Genomic DNA, 19454 nt, shown 5'->3' on the forward strand with positions numbered 1-19454 from the left:
TCGAAGTAAAATAAAAACACATTGTTGAAAGTTAGTTTACACGATTTAAATCAAACCACTGAATTAAAAAACTTTCAACCAACACCTTAATATAAACGAAAATTGCTAAATAAAATAAATCACCGTTCTACAAATGGTACAATAAATCTCACGTGTTTTCTCTTTTGAAAATCATAACGATTAAGTTGACACAATTACACACATTCTTTCCCATCTATTGTGTATATGTGTCATATGAAAATATTAGCACATCAGTGTTGGATTATTCACAATCTACTTGTCTGATGTATATGAAAGAATACTCACTTGAACAAAGGAAAATTATTTTTTGAAGTGTAAATGACTCCGTTTTCGTTGATTTGCTTCAACTATTTTTTGTTTTACTTGTAAAATTTGTTTAACCGTTGTACCTGTTTTGAAAAAGATCATATTTACCCCCTACTGTTTTTTTTATTGCGATTCTCTCTATCACGCAATCGACAGTAGTTGTTTAATTCATATTGAATCAAAGTACATTGATTTCAAATAACGCACTATTCTGTATGTTTGTGTAAGTTTTCTAACAGCCGACAATGCTCTAAAGGGGATATGGTCAATTGCTCATGACTATACTGGAACTACCAATGTTTATGTTGTACAAACAACACTTGCGAGTGTTAAGTACCTCTAACAGAAAACACTACTGAAACATATTTATAAATTATTGGTGTAGATTTCATTAAGAACTCAAACTATTCATAGGTATTCAAAACCTGTCTACCTGTAGACCGTTCGCGTGTCATGAATATTCGCACGCTTCCGAACACTTTTTTCCCAACAAGTAAGCCATCTCGTTTAAATGATACAATTCATTAAGTCATGCGAATGAGTAACAAATCAGTGGGATCGAGTGAATTAGTCGCTAAAATGAGTTTGCTAGTCGTTGTTTCGACATGAATAAATACAAATAAATATGCTCCGCCTTCCTATATTTAGTTTGTTATTGGTCTTCTAATTTTTAAACAAGTTTTCATTGATATTTTAGTAACGACGTTTATTGACAAGAATAAAAAGGGATAATGTCGTCACTAAAACATTATTTTAATGAACACAACATAAGGAGTCATTATAGAAATTGGTTTCGTCGTACACATTTGTTTATTTTACATTGTGGTATATAGAACACTGAACTATAAATGCATATAATTACAGCGGACGGTTCTCTCAAAGGCGCTTTTTCGAACTCTGGCTGTACCGGAACTACAAATGCTGGCGTGTGCACTTCCGGTAAATGCGAGTGCAAGACGGGGTACAAGGCCAATACAGGAGAAACAACATGTGAAAGTAAAATAATTGCATTCGATATACTATTCATTCAAGTCATTCACATAATCTGATATAAATATCATTATGCTGAATCATTAAAAAAAGACGTGTATAGGATCTTATAAATCCTTCATTGAACTCATATAACTATACAAATATGTCTTGCTATCACATGTTAATATCATGCGACTGTTTTATATTGCAACTATGTATAATACAAATACATTATTCGGGATAAAAACAACATTTTATAAGATATAGCTAAGAAGTTTTATTATTACTTATTAAGAAAATTTATAAGACTGTAAAACAATGACAATAGGTGTTAAAGTCATGGGCGATGTATTTAGTATGTGTTTTTAATGTAGCATTGTAAAATTAGGTTCATTTCTTTATAAGTCGCGAATGGCTACCTCGAAGGAACATGCGCTGCAAACACTGACTGTACAATGACAGCCAATGCAGGGACATGCACGTCGACCAAATGCAAATGTCATTCAGGGTTCATCGCTAACACCGACATCACAGCTTGTATAGGTTAGTAATGCATGTCTAAAGTTGTTTTTGACAGACCAAAATTAATCGAGTTGACTCTGCATCCACGGCTATTTTAAATGGATATAGTTTTACCACGAGATACGTGATGTCAATAGAGATGATTGGATATAGCTAAAAAATAAATTGGTTGTTTCCACTAACATATCCAAATAAATAAGGAAAGCAGGTCAGCTATGATTGTTCTCTTTATTTTGCTCCGTTATCTAGACACGAAAAGCTTATGGAGAACCATCATGGTAGATGGCCATCCGGCGTCCGGCGCCGTGTGTTCAATGTCGTGTATTTATCGTTTATCGTATGTTGACATCAGTTTGCTTCCAACGACATCTCCTCTTTAAAAGCTTAGCGGATTGTTACTAGGAATAATTATTATGTGACCTTTTAATATATTTCAGATCGTGTGGGTCTATTGCATACGATAGTAATCAGAGCTACTCATAGATTTAAATTGCGGAAACTAACAACAGTCTCCTCTGAATCCGCATTCCGCAAAGAATGCTCCTCAATGGTTTACCACATAATTTATATCAACTTCTATAGAAAACAAATTATACAATTATTTGTGATTCCGCAAGGCAAATATATGTTAAATGTGTTGCGTTACATTATCTGAAGTTCCTCAGCAAAGATTGCTCAAATCATGCGACTGGAATTGCCCCGCCTAAGGAGTCAAATGATTTATAATGACTTTTATAATAATTTTTGAAACTGTTTCCTCTAAAAGCGCAAGGATCGGGGATGTCATATGCGGTGTGTAATACAGCTTGTGGTATTCTACTAACTTTTTTACAAACCATTCTACTGGAGTCAAAACGGGCTACGTCCCAGTGGTTACATGATTCATTTTAAGGCACATAGTACATAACTTTAAAGAATCTCAATCTCTCTCATACCACATGTTCCAGAACGTTGACATGAAACAGCACACAAAGATCTTTTTGCTAAGATTATTTGAATCCTACCACTGGAGTACAAACTGATCACGCCTTAGAGTTTTATAGAAGTACATAGTAAAACACTTCAAAATCTTCTCTGATACCGCAAAGTTCATTGCTATAATTTTAGGGGTGTGTGTTGCAAACGGCTTGTAGACCTTTTTAGACATTGTTCAAATCATAATATTTTGGTCAAAACTGGCAACACTCCAGGGTAAGATTATATATGTTTACTTGTATAGTAAAATATTAACAAATGTTTTATGAAACAAGAACAAAATGCCAAGAATGTGTAATGTTTGCATTTTTCGTTCTTATATTTTTTTGCCAGGGGCATTCCCCTGGGATTAAAAAAGGCCATTTCTGTGGGTTTGAGGTGAAATATTTTCAAGTGAAAGTCGGTTTGTTACATCAGGGTATAGTCGTCTACAAATTATTTTCAAATCATACAGCTTGTTTGAAACTGGCCTCTTTCAAACAAGATGTGGGTTCTATGGTCATCTTGGCCCTGTTCTGTAACTTTTCACAAGATATTTTCAACTTTAAACATGACAGAACTCTTCAAAATCTCCGTGCAACATATCTGTATTGCTCTGTAAATTATAGCTATGTGGCTAAACAACGATCTAACACTCAACATGGAATATCTTACAAACGTCTAGGGTTGGCTCTAAAATAGGGTGAGTCGCGTAAGTGGAATTTAACATTTTTAATTGTCCCTTATGCTTGAATTCCGATTAAATGGCATTTATGTATGCGTCTTTGGTAAAGTGGGAACAATAGTATTCCATGTATTGATCATGTCATGTTTGTGTGTGTCATTGTTCATATGCGTACATCAAAACAAAATAAGCTAATACACGTTTCAAAATAAGCTCAAATTCGATAACGTTGTATTATTTTTTACTTGAGAGATATCGACAACATTTATACTTGCCAATTCAGCTAATGGTGCATTGGGGGGAACATGTTCTGTTGCTGCCGATTGTACGGGGACTACAAACGCTAACCTTTGCACGGGCTCCAAGTGCGCGTGTAAATCCACTTATACAGCAAACACCGCTGGAACAGCTTGTATAGGTTAGTGTCGTGTCTGTATTTGAGTTTAATTTACCTCAGATTACGCGAAAGAGTCATGTTTGAAATAATAATAATACTCCTTTATTAGTAAGGATGTTAATAAACACACAGGTAATTATTTACGTTCGAAGAATTTATTGCAATTAAAATATGATTTATGATTTATTTTAAGGCACATAGTACATAACTTTAAAGAATCTCAACCTCTCTGATACCACAAGTTCCAGAACGTTGACATGAAACAGCACACAAAGATCTTTTTGCTTAGATTATTTGAATCCTACCACTGGAGTACAAACTGACCACGCCTTAGAGTTTTTATAGAAGTACATAGTGAAACACTTTAAAATCTTCTCTGATACCGCAAAGTTCATTGCTACAATTTTAGGGGTGTGTGTTGCAAACGGCTTGTAGACCTTTTTAGACATTGTTCAAATCATAAAATTTTGGTCAAAACTGGAAACACTCCAGGGTAAGATTATATATGTTGACTTGTATAGTAAAACATTAACAAATGTTCTATGAAACAAGAACAAAATGCCAAGAATTTGTAATGTTTGCATTTTTCGTTCTTATATTCTTTTCCAGGGGCATTCCCCTGGGATTAAAAAAGGCCGTTTCTGGGGGTTTGAGGCGAAATATTTTCAAGTGAATGTCGGTTTGTTACATCAGGGTATAGTCGTCTACAAATTATTTTCAAATCATACAGCTTGTTTGAAACTGGCCTCTTTCAAACAAGATGTGGGTTCGATGGTCATCTTGGCCCTGTTCTGTAACTTTTCACAAGATATTTTCAACTTTAAGCATGACAGAACTCTTCAAAATCTCCGTGCAACATATCTGTATTGCTCTGTTAATTTTAGCTATGTGGCTAAACAACGATCTAACACTCAACATGGAATATCTTACAAACGTCTAGGGTTGGCTCTAAAATAGGGTGAGTCGCGTAAGTGGAATTTAACATTTTTAATTGTCCCTTATGCTTGAATTCCGATTAAAAGGCATTAATGTATGCGTCTTTGGTAAAGTGAAAACAATAGTATTCCATGTATTGATCATGTCATGTTTGTGTGTGTCATTGTTCATATGTGTACATCAAAACAAAATAAGCTAATACACGTTTCAAAATAAGTTCAAATTCGATAACGTTGTATTATTTTTTACTTGAGAGATATCGACAACATTCATACTTGCCAATTCAGCTAATGGTGCCTTGAGTGGAACATGTTCTACTGCTGCCAATTGTACGGGGACTACAAACGCTGACGTTTGCACGGCTTCCGAGTGCGCGTGTAAATCCACTTATACAGCAAACACTGCTGGAACAGCCTGTATAGGTTAGTGTCGTTTCTGTATTTGAGTTAAGTTTACCTCTGATAACGCGAAAGAGTCATGTTTGAAATAATAATAATACTCCTTCATTAGTAAGGATGTTAATAAACACACAGGTAATTATTTACGTTCGAAGAATGTATTGCAATTAAAATATGATTTACATAATTTATAACAAAAATTTCCAAATTTCAGTTATGATACTTTTTTAAACAAAGCGAACTGCAATTGGCTAGTTATTCGAATATATAACGTGTTTTGTGATAATAATAAGACTATCGCATTTCAAAACACCCTTTTTATTACAAACATAATCATTTTTGGCTGTATTTAAGACATATACAGTTTTCGTCGAGTATATTTCCATATGATATCGTAACGTCATGGCTACGTTTTGCTTTATAAGTCACGCGACTAAAATTCGACTGTAAACATGAAACGTTATGATATCACATGATGCATGACTTCTTGTTTGCAAATTTCCAAGGGGATTACCTCAATCCTTTAATTATTTAATTATTTTCAGCAAACGGTGTTCTTAATGGAGCATGTATAGCTAAAATCGACTGCAACGGAACTACCAATGCGGACGTTTGCAACTCAACCAGGTGCGTGTGTATAACCGGATATTCAGCAAACACTGATGGGACAGCATGTATAGGTTTGTATATTCTGTATTAACCAACAGCTTATGTGGAGAAGCGTTATATTGCACTAGTTTAAACAATACGAAGATGTGTCCATACGCATTTGCTTCGTAAGATTATTTTGAATAAAATCATGAAGGAGACTTATGTGAGACTTGTGGACGCTGGTAAATTTGTATTCAACTCTTAAAGGTGTATTATACTCCGCAAGAGTATATGTTGACAGGGTTTTTAAACGGTGATATGTTTTGCAGCAACAAATCGCGACCTTTTAAGATAAAAACGTGTGAAAATCGGATCAATATTTTACCTGATTTTATACAACTGTATATCAAGACGCGCTCAAAGGTGTTCTGGATAATATTATACGTTTTATATTAATATAACATCTTTTTAATAATTATGATAAAAGTTATGACATATTCAATTTACAATTTATTCAGTATTTATCTGGTAATAAAATAAATAATATGAAACAATATTCACGCTTTATACGGAAGAACGATAAACAATCGCATGTTAAACATCAGTTGACGGTGCCCTTGGAGGAAAGTGCACTGCATCAAGCGACTGTACCAGTACAACGAATGCCCGCACCTGCACTACCGCCAAATGTGTGTGCGATACAGGGTTCTCCTTGAACCCAGATAAAACTGCCTGTTTGGGAGGCAATACAGGTAATAATATATATATGTATAATACAAAAGCAATGATATGCATGAACACGTAAAATGTAATGTATTACGTGTTTAATTAAATACAGTTGATGAATTAGCCTCAAGAGTCATTTGTTTATTCACTGGAGGTTTTATAATATATATATATATATATATATATATATATATATATATATATATATATATATATATATGCTGTATGTTGGTTGAGTCGTGGATAATTTTCATAAAGTGATTACATCAGATTTTTTTTTATAAATTTATGACTATGAATCATTATAAACATAATTATTAACCTTTGTTCTTTATATTTGTTGTTTTTTTCAAAATGTTTATCGTCAGTAATAATAATAAATAATCGATTGTCTTGACAGTGTCAAACTGCCATCTTGAAAATGTTTTTTTTTGTTCAGCCGTGCATTCTGATTGGCTATTCCAATTTCAAGATTTGCATATCTATAAATAGCCTTAAAACTCAAATTGCAGAGGAGAGCAACTTCCTGTAAAAAATATCAACAGACGATTTAGTATGGAAAATAATAATCAATAAACGATTTTGTGTTACTTCAGAACACTATATGAACAATTTTTAAAAGAGGAAATATTTAATAAGAGCTCTGATGAATTACAATATAGACAACATTGCATGCAACATTACATGCAACATTTCTTGATTACATATATTATATAGATATTGGAATTAAGATATCACATACCGGCATTATTTTTTGTTTTGTTTTATTTTAAAAGCTCCACCATCCAGCTTTTATAATTGATAAATAGTAGTGTTTGTTGTTTTTGGAAAAGATTACACATAAGCGTGTTTTTCTAGACAAAATGGAATTAATATTGATATCCAAAAGCACAAATCGAACAAAATTACAATATCACGTATGATCATAATTATTAACACGCTATATGATTCTTACAGACAAGAACTTCTTCAACGCACAAGTGTACAAGTTATATGATGAAACAGTATCAACATAGTTCCCCTCATATGTAGCCAACCTCAAGCTTATCACATTTTTGATCGGCAAAACGATGTTGACCAGGTCAAAACTTTTTTTCTGTCAAGAATGCATAATGTGGGAACGTTCTATCACGTAATTTCACGTGATCTCTATGACCACGACTCTAAAGAACCCACGACTCAACAGTAAACTACCATATCGTTCTTTAAAAAACTGACTGATTTGGTATCTTACACAGTTATAACTGCAAATATATTATATTGTTTATTTTTGTCGAGAAAACAAGTCTTATATTTTAAAAGTAGAACAAACATTTCTTTAACAAACATATGAAAATATGTTGTTCAACTTCCGTTCTGGTTTGTTAAAGCTATGTATCTATTGTTGCAGGTTTCGTTTTAACGACCTCGATCTGGATAGTGGTCATCGCCTATATGCCTGCAGCTTTATATCAATAGTGAACACGCGTACTTTTCCAAAACAAGTGACTATGGACAGGTCCTTTGGAAACGACGAGAAGTTATGTGTGCTCTAACATTATGCAGAATATTTTATTATTTTTGTTTGTTAAAAAAATCCACGATGATGCTACCAGGAGGATGGACTGTAATAGGGTAGAAATGAATCGTGGTGGACTTTGTTAAGTATTCGCCGACACAAACTTTATGTTATTATATTCCACATAGACACAAAAAATACTGTAATTAACCAGTTCATGATGATTTCCAACTTAAAATAACATTTTTTGCTCTCTAGATCGAGTCAAAGTACAAACATACATGCAACATTTCTTGATTACATATATTATATAGATATTGGAATTAAGATATCACATACCGGCATTATTTTTTGTTTTGTTTTATTTTAAAAGCTCCACCATCCAGCTTTTATAATTGATAAATAGTAGTGTTTGTTGTTTTTGGAAAAGATTACACATAAGCGTGTTTTTCTAGACAAAATGGAATTAATATTGATATCCAAAAGCACAAATCGAACAGGATTACAATATCACGTATGATCATAATTATTAACACGCTATATGATTCTTACAGACAAGAACTTCTTCAACGCACAAGTGTACAAGTTATATGATGAAACAGTATCAACATAGTTCCCCTCATATGTAGCCAACCTCAAGCTTATGATTGAAAGTACCTTTCTGTCATCAAAAGCTTCATACAAAATAACATTATAAATATTATAACGACCTATTATTTAGTAGAACTACTAAATTGAATAAATAATCATAATTCATGAGTTCAATCAACTCCATGCGACACTTGTACCAATTTAATCTAGCGCAGGTTCCAGTAGCAGACTGTCTTTAGTATTTGCATATAAATAAAACGTATTTTTTTATATTTATTTCATTATAAACTATAGTTATTCTGTTGTTAATGGATTGCAATTATTTCTTTTCAGATTTTTAAGCAGCTTTATCAGTTTGTTTTAGGGACATGGCCAAAATTAAGTATTTATACTGTCAATACCTGTTATAAAAACAAGATTTGTGTGTTATTACTAATTTAACCTAAAGATAGGACGCAATAAATAGTTTGCGTACTTAATAATACTATTTACACACGCAGCTCGCTCAATTATATAAGCAGACATTAAATTCTTCGCATCTTCGTCAGCAAATTGTTGAACTTAATACATATTTGATAAGTTTAAGTATATACCTTGAAGATGTGTATATACCTTGAAGATGTAACCCGTAAATCCAATATGCTTCCAAACGATGACAGACTGCATATCTTCCTCGGAAAACAAAACTTTCAACAAATTCTACCAGTGATTGTGAAATACTCCGACATATTAGAATTTTGTAATGTAGTCATATTAAAAATAAAATTGATGTTAAATGTATTTGCACATACAAAACACGTGAAAGAACTCAAAGAAGCCATCAAAAACGCAAAGGAATCTTAATTGTGAGCTTTTGACACAATGTGCAAAACTCACATTTGTGCACGATGTTTATAAACATATCATACATGATTTTATAACATAACAACTTACACTTTTATTGAAGCGATTTTTTTTAATTAAAACTTGTAGATGGACACCCTTTGTATTATTACAAAAATTCTAAAGTAACATTTCAATTTATTCAGTCAGTAAATTATTGAACTTAATACATATTTGATAAGTTTAAGTATATACCTTGAAGATATAACCCGTTAATCCAATATGCGTTCGAACGATGATAGAGTGCATATCTTTCTCGGAAAACACAACATCTACCAGTGATTGTGAAATACCCCGACATATTAGAATTTTGTAATGTAGTAATATTAAAAAATATGATTGATGTTTAATGTTTCTTCGCAAACAAAAACATGTGCAAGAACTCAAAGAAGCCATCAAAAACGCAAAGGATTCTTATACGTGAGCTGTTGACACAATGTACAAAACTCACATTTGTGCACTATGTTTATATACATATCATACATGATCTTATAACATAACAACCTACACTTTTATTGAAGCGATTTTTCCTAATTAAAACTTGATTAACACCCTTTGTATTATTACAAAAAAACTCTTAAGTAACATTTCAATTTATTCACTGACAGCCTCAGAGTAGCAAAAACATAAGAACCATATAATTATACGAATAAAGCTAGCACCATAGGCGTGAAGCTGAAAGATAAACAATATGTCGATTGAAAGTGTTGGAAATATGCACATCCCTATGTATTAAGATGACACAATTATGGGGTATATATATATAGAGTAGGGAGTTATATTTATATAAGTATTTAATGTTCAACCACTACACCATCACACCCAGTAATTTAAGCGCACTTAACATTCTAAATCATTTAAATTTCCACTTATGACCACCAGATTTTCAAAACTTTGTGCTTGTGATGAAGCCGTAATTCGCTCTGTGACCGATTCTTCAGCTATATTAAATAAGTGTGCGTGATTACCCAAAGGATTGTTTTGTTAAATCGGTGGATACAGAAGGATATATGGTAACCCGACCTTTTAATTGTGGAAAATCCTCATACAAAATTCATTTTGCAATATTGCGCATAAATGAACAAGGTTTTATAAATGTCTTTACGTTCGTAACTTCCCATATACATACATTTCGAATAAACAGACACTTGCATTTATATTATGACTATTTAAAAACCTTCTTATACCATGGGTATTCTAGAGCATGATTAATATTAAGTATTACTGTTTCCTCGCAAATATTATAAATACAACGAAAATTTGCGAATCTTTATATTTATTTTTTTTTTTGTCATTTTACCAAAACGAAAAAGGTCCCTTTAAGAGTTTAGTTTTTCGTTTCAAATCACACGCTTTACTAAATGTGTTTACACAAATTGTATGCTTTTGAATACTGACAGCTACTATCGGGGTAGTTAACATTATACAAGGACATTTATTAATCCTTGTTTAAAACACTCTTTTAGACAAATATTTCAATGATTAAACTTTGACTAACATTAAAAATAGTTTAAGTTATTGCATTATAAAATTATTGTTGTGAATCCTTTAAATCAATGACCGTTTTGCGATTGTGTGATATAACATTAAGCTCACATGTGCAAAAAGGCTATTTTTGATCTATGTGATCCGATTTCTTGATCGTGTGTCCTTCTTTATAGTAACGTCAGTTTTGCATTTTTGTGACGTCTGTTAAGACCACATTTATTTTCCAATCTTTATCACATTACTTTCCATTATGTTAAGGAGAATTTCAATCTTCTGTCGTATATGAGAAATAGTTCAATCACTTTTTCAAATTTAAGAAAAGACACAGAAAGATCAGTTTGTCAACATTAAGAAAGGACATGTGCCATTTCTTGTTTTTATTAGTTAGTATCTACTTGAATTATATTATATCTTCTCTTTTTTACTTTTGTATTCGAATAGATTGTAAAAATAACACTCGATTTGTTATACATGGTTAAAACTAGCCTGTGTAACAGGTTCACTGGTACAGTATAGTATGATGTACAGGGACTATTCACAGACATTATTTGTTGTGTTCCAAACACTTCCGCAAGAACTTGTGTATACACGTGACTTTAATCAGTGTTCCCTTCACAACTACTCTTTCGTTAGGGGAAAACAACAGAATACAACAAAATAATTTTTGGTAAGCCGTTGTTATGACCGACTGACTGATACCGTGTATTACATCTGCTCTTCGCACGCATTTTACATACATTCCACAAATCCATTTAGCAAACAAGCATACAATATACTGCATACACAAAAACATATATTGGGTTAATAATTATAATACATCTCTTTAAATTAGACAGCTCATTACTTCTTAAAAATGCAGCATATGAAAGTTAAATCAAGCAAAATGTCCTTTGATTATTATTTTTTTCTTTATAGAAACCGTGAAACGAACGTTTTTTAATTCAGATACAGTGTAGTGTCACACAGATAGCTGGGAGTACATCTTGCCGCTAGTTTAGCTCTTCGCTTCTTGTCGGTAGTTGGTTATATTTTGTGTTGTTGTTGCCTCTTTTTTTTTTTACGTCCGACATGTTGAACTAAATGTTGTTCTATCAACTTCATATAAATGCAGCGTTATGTAGGTTGCATGGTGTAAGTCACTGAAGTATTTAATTATTTCTTGATGTAATCGTTACTTATAGATTTTTGGATTCGTACTCAATTTGTTCGTACTAGTGCTCATTTCGTATTTAAACGTAAAGAACTTAAACTCTTCATTTATATAACTATTGTTTATATTTTGTTTTTAATCTTCATTAATATAGCTCCTGAATGCAACTGCAGTATTTGTACTTTTGAAGTCGATATGTGTTTATATGTAGATGTTAAATTGTTAAATTAAAAAAGCTCCTCGGTAATGACTTTAAGTTAAATAGCTTATGTAGTTCCTTTGTCTATTTTCAGTATTTACCGCATGTATACAATCTTACATCATCGTATGTCATTGTGGAAAATAAAGCGCATAGAGGACTTTGTGTTGTTTTCGGCTGGTATTAATTGTTCTACTTGCTGGCATTATCCTTGTTCCAGTGTATACACAAATTGGTACTTTTGTTAATCAAAGATTATTTAATGACATTTAAAATATGCCGAAATCTGTAAACAATTCCTTTAAAATGTGGAAGGGAGCGATATTTTTTATTAAATTATCGTGGTTGCACAACTTTTTTCATCGATGTCATTATTTCAATAAATAGCTTCCAGTTACTGTGTATCGAGCTGCTAAGAAAACGAGTAACATGATTTCTGAATTCATGCAAACAATGCAATAATAAACGATTTACCTTCAAATACGTATTTTATTTATTTAATTCACGTTAAATTCATTGGGAAACTTTTATTTCCAGCTTATTGTACCACGCAAATCCAATAGTTCCATACACAGCAGCAAAAATATTCAATGTGCGCGTGGTTACCTCATATTGGGAAGTCACAACAGAAAGGTAGATTACTCGATTACAATACAGTAGGCCATCGGAACTTAAGAAAAAGGTTCATAGAACATATTTTAATCAACTTAAACAGTGAATAAACTTTTTATATAACTTCTTTTTCAAATATAACAAGTTTCGGTTATATCGGTCATTCTTCTTTCGAGCAACATGGGCACATTAAAGTGCTCATGAATTTCATAAAGACAATCGATCTGCATTTGTTCAAATAAATTTGGCATATAGACATATAGATAGACAGACAAACAGACTGACATAATTGTTTACTAACGTCTAGATATAAGCGCACATATGTTGCTATTAAAAGATCCAATCGGAACGGGGTATTCCGTCTGAACATGTGTATATCAATTGACGCGATGTGCGCGCACAGTTCATATACTAGAATATGCTGCAACATTTTCTGAGAAAAAATATTGTCTATTTTCCGATTGATATAGGATGATTTGCAATATTTTGTCACTTCTTGTTTCATTTATTTCTACGTATTCCTTATTAAAAAACTTTTCTTTTTGACATCCTTTTACCACTTCAGGAACGGACCAATCTCAAACCCATGCCAAGGCTGATCCGAAATAGAAGAGTTTCCTGAAAAATGTGTGGTCAATACAATCATATTACAACGACGACCAGTGTTTAATCAAACCGCCCGGAGCAAGTGATTTCGAATGGTGCTCACCGTAGCGGACTGTGCAAGTGGCATCTGTCGCATCTTAGACATGAATTCCACGATGACATGAGTGGGAAAAAGAGATTTCCGACTCCATTTACTGATGTCCAGTCTAGATTCAATCTCCCAAATAAGTTTTGACTTATTAACATGGGCTGGGAGGTCACCATCAAATAATGGAGTCGAAGAAATCACATCATGAGATAATATCTGCTTGAGGGACATGCCTCGTTCCTTTGCAATGTCCATGCTCCTCTGTGCATCTGCCATATCTTTGGATGACGGGGCTTTCCGTTCCTTAAGAATAGCTTTTGATGTCAACAATGACTGTTTAAGATGGTCAGTGAACTTGGGAAGCTTTCTTTTTGAAATGGTAGAACTGACTATTTTGGCTTTCTCAACTATTCTCTCCTGCCTGTATGCGCGGTAAACATGTTCACCATTTTCAATACATTTGAGAAGCCGAACATCAACCTCTTTGTCAACAGCCAGTTTTGTCAGAAAATTGTGTAGTGGGACGGGAACACTGACCGTCACTGTGTATGGGTTCTGACATTCCAGCACATAGTAAAACAACATTTCTACATTGTGGTTGAACGAGTGACGACGAGTGGCGCTCATCGAATGCTGAAGATGACATTTTGTGTGATCCATCGGCTTGTTGGTGGTTAGAAGATTGAGGAGGCTGGTGATAGACCCTATCTCATGTAACAAAAGCTCAAATTCTGCCACTGCACCACTATTGCGTGTCTCTTCTACAACATAGTGACCTCCTGGACCCTTTGATACTCTCTGAATAGTCTGCTCAACCTTCACATCACCTGCAATACTGCAAAACCAGCCTGGGCGGTCCCGAAAAACCCATTGACCAATGGAAAAGCGCCGATGAAGCCCAGGATGTGTGAATTCCATTACCGTTATTTATTCAAGGTACCATGAACCTTAACGCCGGTTGCAAACGACCTCTCCGCCATTTTCCAGACAAGCTGAAAGTAAAGGTTCTCATTTTCCAACGAGTTCCGTTTATTATCTTCGAAAACAAACGTACATGAAATATGGCTAAACGGAAAATAGGATAGTCTGTATCCAGAAATGTAAGTTCGAGGGATCGAATTGATACAAATCCAAAGCCGACACGATGTTTGGACAACTGCAAAGGCAAATGTAATGTGTATAATTGTCGATATCCCCACATTATTGATCGTTAATTTATTTCAGAGAACGCCCTAATTCATTGTTTGTATAGCACTTTTCGTTCTAAGGGTTGATAAATATCCTATAAGCAATATAAAATATGAATTATATCATGTTTATATGTAAATACAATCTGACATTTCGGTACCCGGTTTGAAGAAATTCTTGTTTTAAATCGTTATTTTAAGTACGAAACAAGTGAAAACAAGGCTAAGTTAATTATTTCATAAATGACATTACGGAAGTGTTAATTATTACTGATATCCTTAATACACGTAGTAGCTTGGGTTGCCCCTTTTCGGTAGGGACTGGGTCAAGTCCTTGGGCAACTTCTTTTCCTGTCCGATCTTCTTCCATACTGCCGTCATTGATGAAGTCGTTGACTCTCTTCCGTGCTTAATCAGCTCAGGCAGACGTTGTCCACTTCCGGAGATTTCCTCGACTTCGGTCTGTGCTCCGCCTTTGAAATGGACCGACTTTCATCGTGCGCTTCCGGCACATGATAATTATGAACTCGACATGAATCTGGTCGAAGCGTTTAGTTATGAAGATTGCAGCAATACTCAGTTCACCTATTCAGGACTGCGACACTCTCGGTCAGGTGGTTCCCATCATCGCTTACAATAACATTTGAATTGGGCTGCCTGGTTTTTAAGAGTCTCAAGGGTGCTGTACACCTACAACAACTTTTTCTTGGCCTTTGACATGGTTTTTCTCACATTCCTGTTCGATTTTTGGTTTTCTGTCACTGATTCCTTGCTTGTGTACTCACTTTTCACAGCTCTATTTCTTTGTCGCAGAGGTCGACGAACTCAGTCACCCCCTATGGCTTGTTTTTCCTCTTCTCTTGTCCAGGAACTTCTTCGGCCTATGACAGAAAAAAACAGCTAATGTTTGTGTTTGCCTTGATGGTACTTAATTGATCTGTTGCAGTCACAGTACGAACTCGATCTCGGTGTACGTACCCGTTAAAAGCATGCTATTTCGCTGCTCTGGACGGCTTTTGTGGGGGCCGGCTTTGGAGCTTAAGAAGTTTCCGCCCGGTGTGGTTGATATATGATATGTCAAAACTACTTACAATCCTTGTCCAGTCTTCGTAGGCGTTTGGTTCACCTTTGCGTTCCAGTCGTCTTGGACTATGGTCCTTGCGGGACCTTGGCTATACCGCGTTCTAACTCTTGATAAAACTGTTCAATCTCCTCCTCTTCGTAGTCTGTTGTGGATGCGTACGCATATATGATGGTAGTATGTTTAGGTCTCGCTGACAAACGGATGGAGATGAGGCTTCCGGAAACTGGGATGCAACTGATAACGCTATTGTCTTCTACCTTCCTTACGATAACATAAAATCCGTTGCGATGTTCGGATACCCTTCCCGTTAAACCATATCTTTGCACCTTTGTCTTTTGATGGATCTTTGAAGCCTTGTCATAAGACCACGGTTATTCCGATGATTTTCCATTGGTAGCTCTTCAGATCTTGCATCAGTTCAAAAATGTTGCTGCACGCATGGGCTGCCCTTACGTTCAATGCTCATATGAATCTTCCCTACATTGAAAGCTTGATCGATGTTTTAGATCCAGTAGCTAATTTGTCGCATTCACTCTTGAGACTTTCATTGGAGTTCGCGGTCGTTTTTATTCAGGGTCTCGAACAATATGGCTTTTTATTCCAATTTCAAGTCCTTATAATATCCTTTCAATGGGCTTTGAAAAATCTGAGCGGGCGTCCCCTCTCAAAGACCTTGCAGCTGATTGTGCGAAAAGTGCCTGCACCCTTTTGTCGTTTTACCGATCACCTGGGTTTTGTTTTGTCAATATCCCGTAATTATAAATGATATTTGAATGGCAGTTGAGAAGCAGTGTGCCCGTCCTACAGAGGGATTTGCTGTCAAGCGTCAAAAGTATTATCTCTACGCTACACACCCATAAATAATTCTATAGTTTCAGAAAATCATACCAGATACATTTATGGATTTAAAAAATATATTTCATATATTTGATTTAAAAACACCGATATTATGCACGCAAAACAGATTTTCATATGCGTTGATAAATAATAAAATACGCGTACCTTAAATAAACGTGCCTGAACTTCATTCTTCTTAGTTATCGTAAAAAGTGACGCTGTTGTAAGTTAATGAAGATCAGAAAGGATACATCCGTGTATAAGTAACAATAGCACAGTTCATCTAACCATTTTATCGAAATATGTTATCAAAATATTATTATATTGAGTAAAGCACCTTATTAATAAACGATGCACCTAATTGAGTTTTAACTAAAACGCTCAAACGAGTGTGCCATATCGCAGCGGGATAGAAGTAGATCTAACTGCAATAAAGCAGCACAACGTCTATGAAGAAATTCTCTGCAACTAACGTAGATGACATAATATTCATGAAACGTTAGAATAAAACATGTAACTGTCCTGAAGTCGGAAATGTGTATTTTCATTAGCGCTTGGAAAACCTTTTTTCTGTTATAGTTTATTATTTTGAGGTACACAGGCGTTGAATGTGTTATTATATTCGTTGGGCATCTATACTGGAATAAACGATAGCGATAATGTGTTAGTACATTCCGATTGCTATATATAACATAGCACGCACGCTGATGCACTTATACACGTAAACCATCAAGCTACGTAACACTATTCGCTCATTCCGTATAATGGTAATAATGGTACCCTATCTCTGCTCCCTGTCACATTTTGTTGATAAATCAAATATTCCCAAATCTTTCAAGCCTACTTTGGAATTGTTTGTTGCTATCATATATTTTATTTACTTGAAGAATTGCTTTTAACTGCTTAATTAATTACTGGTAATGCAATACCGTGTGTCGATCTTAAAGCGCCATTGATGATTATATCGGTGATAAGCTAGATCATTTCACGTGAGGCCGTCGTGCAGGAGCGAAATATAATTTTACCGAACCAATAATGCATTAATTGCATCATTCATAATGCAAGTTTAAAAAAAATTCGTCACAAATGCTTACAAAGTTAATCAAAATACTGACAGTACTGGTGTGACGATGCTTTTGAAGAGGGGCATAATTTGAACAAACTAAGTAGGTAGCCCTAGGCCCTACGGTTATGGACAAGAAGGTTTTTAAAGTTTGCACAAAATAGGCTTTATATAAGAATATGTGCATTTTTGTGACCCCCGAGGCAGGGTCAAATTTGACCCCAGGTGCATAATTTGAACAAATTTGGTAGAGGACTATATGATGTCACTACATACCAAATTTGGTAGCCCTATGCCATTCGGTTATGGAAAAGAAGGTTTTTAAAGTTTCCACAAAAGAGGCCTTATTTAAGCGTATGTTCATTTTTGTGACCCCGGGGCAGAATCAAATTTGACCCCAGGGGCATAATTTGAACAAACTAAGTAGAGGACTATTAGATGTCACTACATACGAAATGTGATAGCACTAGGCTCAATGGTTATGGACAAGCAGATTTTTAAAGTTTGCACAAAATAGGCTTTATATAAGCATATGTTCAATTTATTGACCCTCGGGGTGGGGTCAAATTTGATCCCAGGGGCATAATATGAACAAAGAGAATCACCCCAGAAACATTTGTGAGAAGTTTTATCAGAATTGGACTTGTTGTTTAGGAGAAGAAGATATTTAAAAAAAAGTTAACGCACGGACGCACGCACGACGGACACAGGACCATGACATAAGCCCCGCTGGCCTCTGGCCAGTGGAGCTAAAAAACACTTGATTAATGTTCAAATAAAATCATTTGACTAATGACAATACTTTTACAGGTCACAGGGAAAGGGCAGTCTAATCAGTATCCAATTAAACTTTTTGTTATTGTCAGAAAACCGCTTTTAAGCAAACAGCTTTCAAGCAACTGCAGGCTGATCTGGATCCAAACTGGCCACAATCGCCTTAATGTCTCTTTTACTGTGACACAGTTCATTTGACTTAAAAATGATATTTAATACAGTCGATTGGTGTATAACTGATAGCTAAGGACTTCGAGTCTCATTTCAACGTAAACACCATGCATTCAGTAATTAAATTAAACCTTTCAACCTCGAAAAACAAATGTCTTTCCTATTGAAACATGCCAGCGGTTTTTAAATTCCGACAAATATTTTTGTTTTCAGCGCAAATTTCCGGGTAAACTGATTCAGCAATTACCGGATCGCTTAGGTTTTTTATCGGATTACATGTGTATCGTGTTATTTCTTGAAATTTTACCCAGCATTTGTAAAACATATTGCAAGATATGTACATTTCCAGAAAAGGAACTTCATTTCTGCGTTTAATAAGACCGATAAATTGCTGCACAATTGAAGAAGTAATGCCTGTTCAAAGCTATGCACCCTATATTCGGGTCGTTTTGAGTTGAATACCTTGTTATATATATAGATTTGATAGTGAAAACTATGTTTTCAGAGAAATCGATTTTTCGTTATAACTTTATTATTTTTCATTCAAAATGATGTTTTTACTAATAAATATCATAGCCACGCGCCAACCCACATGTGTATTGAACAACTTCAATTGAGTTTTTATTTAGTTTGAGACAATCCCCACATTCCCGAATATGTGTCGCCACATGTCCGTTATTCACTTAATCACGAGTTGCAGCTCTCATGCTTATTTT

The 19454-nt window shown here is 34.5% G+C and overlaps 1 protein-coding gene and 1 long non-coding RNA gene across 4 annotated transcripts in view; both read left to right on the forward strand.

Annotated features, from left to right (window-relative positions):
* The window catches only part of LOC127864849 (MORN repeat-containing protein 2-like), a 94764-nt gene that overhangs the window by 31075 nt on the left and 44235 nt on the right, over nucleotides 1-19454 (forward strand). The gene's annotated exons all lie outside the window — the stretch shown is intronic.
* Nucleotides 1309-8414, forward strand: LOC127864850 (uncharacterized). The gene is made up of 8 exons (XR_008042310.1): nucleotides 1309-1323; nucleotides 1705-1842; nucleotides 3744-3878; nucleotides 4742-4815; nucleotides 5081-5215; nucleotides 5737-5871; nucleotides 6388-6534; nucleotides 7899-8414. It is a non-coding gene; the product is annotated as an uncharacterized LOC127864850 (long non-coding RNA).

The sequence above is a fragment of the Dreissena polymorpha genome, chromosome 1 (assembly GCF_020536995.1).
Source record: "Dreissena polymorpha isolate Duluth1 chromosome 1, UMN_Dpol_1.0, whole genome shotgun sequence".
NCBI lineage: Eukaryota > Metazoa > Mollusca > Bivalvia > Myida > Dreissenidae > Dreissena > Dreissena polymorpha.